Here is a 5,159-nt window from a genome sequence, read left to right on the forward strand (position 1 = left end):
TGTGTTCGAAGGACACATGTTTCACATACACGGCTTTCAATGTTTCCATGCGACCTTACACCGTTTGTCACTGAGGCAGTCGTGCGGTCATTTGTATTCCCTCGAATAGATCGGCGACCCTAATGATGCTACGCTGTGCCCAGTGAAAAACGGTCGTTTCTTGGCAGACTTAGTCCGCTATTTGTAAGAAATAAGGCAAAAACACGACCAGTTTAACAGCAAGTTTGTACATTCACATCTCAATCCACGACCTGCCATGCACGGACTCACTGCTCCACTGATAGCTCGGCCATCGTTAGAAAGTCAGCACTTGGACCAGGGCACATATCCATATCTGTCAATCTCCCTGGCCTGTTTAACGTATAGTAAAGAGGACAAGGTCTGCGCAAAACAAAGCTAACTTTTACAGGTCCACGTCGTTTGCTGTTGTAGTTAGATCTCTACGCCATCTAATAGAATACTGGAGTTAGATGGGAACTGGAATCAATGTCATCCTACAACTGTTTCAGGAGATCACGGACAGTGTAGGCGAAAGCATCAGGTCAAATACTACAAACCCAATCCAGTCCCCATCTAACTCCATGTTAAATCAATAGGATTCCAATCTTTTCTAAACAAAAAACGGTGTTGTCATTTAAACGCCTCTACCGAAAAAACTATTGATCGGAGCTAAAATCTGTTGACGAATGCTCGAAAGAGCATGTCTTGGGCTACAATTTCGTGCAGGTTGCACATTTCTAGCTGCCATAGTTCTCGAGTTACAGGTCATTGAACTTACGTCACTTTTTTGAGTTTTTTGCTCATATCTCAAAAAGTTTCGAAGATACCAAAAAAATACAAGCAGATTCAGAATCAGCACCTCAAGATACATCAGAATACGTTCAGAAATATTGAACTTTGAGAACTTTTTGTGACGTCACAAATTCGACCAATAGCGAGCTTCCAGAATTTTGACCGGAAGTGAACCATTTTCGCAAACTTTAAAGAACTCGTGACCTACTAGCTGCATGTCAAATTTGAAAACGATCGGTTCAGTGGTTCTGGAGAAGAAGATTTTTAAAGATTTTACACAAAATCCAATATGGCGGCCGAACCACGTGACTTAAGAAAAAAACAAAAAATATACCCCTGGAAAATCTCCGCCAGATTGTGTGTACAAAATTTGAGACCTCTATGTTGAACGGTGTTTGAGTTCTGCTGCTAACAAAGTCGGTGAAAAAAAAATAATAATAATAATAACTAGAATGGATCTGCGAATAGCAGATCCTAGGCCGGGATCCCGGTTCTGATCGATGACGTTTTCCCCTTCATGTTCTGAGTTCGAAGGACACATGTTCCACATACACGGCTTTCAAAGTTTCCATGCGACCTTACACCGTTTGTCACTGAGGCAGTCGGCCGGTCATTTCCATTCCCTCGAATAGATCGGCGACCTTGATGATGCTACGCTATGCCCAGTGAAAAACGGTCGTTCTTTGGCAGACTTAGCCCGCTAATTGTAAGAAATAAGGCAAAAACTCGACCAGTGTAACAGCAAGTTTGTACATTCACATCTCAATTCACGACCTGCCATGCACACTCACTGCTCCACTGATAGCTCGGCCATCGTTAGAAAGTCAGCACTTGGACCAGGGCATATGTCCTTGTATGTCAATCACACTGGCCTGTTTAACGTATAGTAAAGAGCACGAGGTGTGCGCAAAACAAAGCTAACTTTTACAGGTCCATGTCGTTTGCTGTTGTAGTTAGATCTCTACGCCATCTAATAGAGTACTGGAGTTAGATGGGAACTGGAATCAATGTCATCCTACAACCGTTTCGGGAGATCACGGACAGTGTAGCCGAAAGCATCAGGTCAAATACTACAAACCCAGTCCAGTCCCCATCTAACTCCATGTTAAAGCAATAGGATTAGCACCTTTTTCTAAACAAAAAACGGTGTTGTCATTTAAACGCTTTTAGCGAAAAAACTATTGATCGGAGCTCAAATCTGTTGACGAATGCTCGAAAGAGCATGTCTTGGGCTACAATTTCGTGCAGGTTGCACATTTCTAGCTTCCACAGATCTCGAGTTACAGGTCATTGAAGTTACGTCACTTTTTTGAGTTTTTTGCTAATATCTCAAAAAGTTACACAGATATGCAAAAAATACAAGCAGATTCAGAATCAGCAGCTCAAGATACACCAGAATACGTTCAGAACAAATGAACTTTGAGAACTTTTTATGACGTCATAAATTCGACCAATGGCGAACTTCCAGAATTTTGACCGGAAGTGAACCATTTTCGCAAACTTTAAAGAACTCGTAACTTACTAGCAGCATGTCAAATTTGAAACCGATCGGTTCAGTGGTTCTGGAGAAGAAGATTTTTAAAGATTTTACACAAAATCCAATATGGCGGCCGAACCACGTGACATGGCAAAAAAGTGGAGAATTTGTCCCGAGGTATTCACCGCCAGAATATGTGTGCAAAATTTCAGACCTGTATGTTAAACGGTAAAAAAGTTTCCATGCGAACAAAGTCGGTGAAAAAAAAATAATAATAATAATAATAATAAGAAAAAACAGAACGATTACAATAGGGATCCCGTTCGGGAGAACGGGATCCCTAATAAGAAAAAACAGAACAATAACAATAGGTATCCCGTTCGGAGAACGGGATCCCTAATGAGAAAAACAGAGACTAAATGACAATAAGTGAGATAAATGCAAAATCATTATCGTAATAGTCATTTTGTAAAAATGATGTAAAAATGTGTTACTGCATGAACAAAGACTAATATCCCTCAAAATTTACTATGTTATTTTTATATATTTTTAGTTAGACCGAAGAATTCATGTACATTTTTTCTCCGGCCGCACATCGGGAAGTGACCTGTTCAGTTGTCAGGGATGCATTTCCTTCTAAGACTGAAGGTATTCAGACGCCAGTTTCATAGAACTTTGCGTTAGCCTATCAATGGCTGCATCTACTAAAAGATCTCGCTTTGGCAGATCCATTTCTTCTCTGCAATTAGCCAAAGAAATGACCTGTGGTGACATCGGTAGCATGGATGCCGTGTTTGTCTAGCGTTTAATAATCCGACCCACCATGACTACTGCTTGTCACCTATAATCGCTGGCACTGTAGGCCTGTGGCCCCTTCCACAAAGCCATCTCAGGGCATGTGGAGTCTAGCTGCCACATATGCTTGTGAGATGTGTCGCCATTGTACTTATAATTAATCTTGTCTACAATCACTTTGTACAAGCCGCCCCAGATTTTCGATTCAAATTGACAACCTTGTAAGTCGAAATGACTGACTCTAATCAGAGCTGGAGTTTTAAGGTCCATGGTTTCATATATTTACTTGTTTTGTCCCATGACAGAATAGATACTGGATTCACCTAAGCACTATCCGGTAATAAAGCTGGTTAAACAGGGACGATCTCAAGTTTCAAACGCTTTATCTCTATAGTGCCGCATACTCGGAATGCCCACATTTTTCACAAAAGCGTTAATTGGTTAGTTAAAAACTGTGCCATTCGAAATATAGATTTAACAACTGTGACATTACGTGAAAAACTGAAAATATCAAGAAACGAAGTCAAAGGACATCCAATATATATAACAAAACAGTTCATTTTATTTGATGCAAATAATGTTTAAAAGGAGTTCAGTTTATGAGTTGGTATAATATTGTCAATAAAGGGAATATAATTATCAATATACACTGTATGTACAGGCATCTACAGGTAAACTACCTTTTGTCTGTAACTTTCACCGTCATTTTCGAGTCGACTCGTTTGCATTGGGCATCGACAAAACAAGAGAGATAAAGTCTTTGCATGAGTGGAATAAAACAAGTTGTACACCATTTAAAAAACAACCAATATGTTTAGGTTTAATCTTTGTTTGAAAAATGAAAAGAGTGCAACAAATAGCCACAACCACGAGGAATAAAAAAATGTTTGGAACATCGGCCGAATCTAACTTTGCAACGTAATATGTGGCATATGTTGGCTCATATATACTGTCTGTGTTGACCTGCTGTTCAATTCTGTGTTTGTGTCGCCTTCTGGTCTATATTGTTCGGAGACAACAGGTCATATAAAGTCAGAATTACTCCAGGATTAAAATAAACCTGCTTCTGTTGCACTCAACTAGTTGTTTTACACCTTCAAAACATGAATTCAGAAACAGCTAAGAAACATTTGGAAGCAGAAAACATCGCTAACTGATCTCCCACCTAACAAAGATTCTATTCAACGAGTGTGAAGTTCGTGCAACGTAAACACAAAAAATTGTGACGTTTTTTTTCCCCGGAACAAGTGTTCATTTCACATCACAGTGGCATTCTCGTAAACTCCCATGTCAGAACGTCTTGTCGACGACACATTCTCGGACAGATCTTCGTAATGTGGACCTAATGGTTATAAGTGGAAACACAAATGTTAGTCGCCAAAGAAAAAAGGGAAGATAAGACTCCGTATTCTGTATTTATAGCCACAGCATATTTAAGGTCGTAACTGCGAGAAAATGAAACATTTGGGAATCCAGCCATATAAAATATATTTTAAAACATAATTCCTACGTAAAATTTCGACTTTGTTGTTCTTCACTTCTCCACAGGCGGTTGCTATTCCAATAGTTACTATGTACTGTTTAAGTGTGGGGACTAATGTATAGAACATCTCGCACTCTTTAGCTTTCGCGTAGCATGTAATGCATACCTGGGCGTGGCGTGTTGTCCAGATCTTCATACTCACCTACAAAAGGCCACAACATAACACTTATCTCACTGTGTCCACGACTGATTACAGTGTCAGTCTGCTTCATAATCAGCTACACAATTTCCTGTACAATTTTTAGATAACTATAGTTTCCTCGATTTAAAGATCTTCCTACCGGTAACTGACGTCCAGGATCAACTGTATTTCCGATATTTTTGTCATTAGTCATAATATTTTAGGAGATAAAATCCACATTAGAATAGTGAGTACTGCAGCTGGTAACTGACGGCATATAGAAGAAAATCTATATCAGTTAACCACTGTTCAACTTCAAAAGATAACATTACGTTAAGATAACACCTCACAGTAGACACTCTAAATAAAGTACAGCTATCATTATTTGAATAATATTTATATAAAAATATTCAAGGTCAGACAGAATGGGG

Source organism: Liolophura sinensis, chromosome 1 (assembly GCF_032854445.1).
Source record: "Liolophura sinensis isolate JHLJ2023 chromosome 1, CUHK_Ljap_v2, whole genome shotgun sequence".
NCBI lineage: Eukaryota > Metazoa > Mollusca > Polyplacophora > Chitonida > Chitonidae > Liolophura > Liolophura sinensis.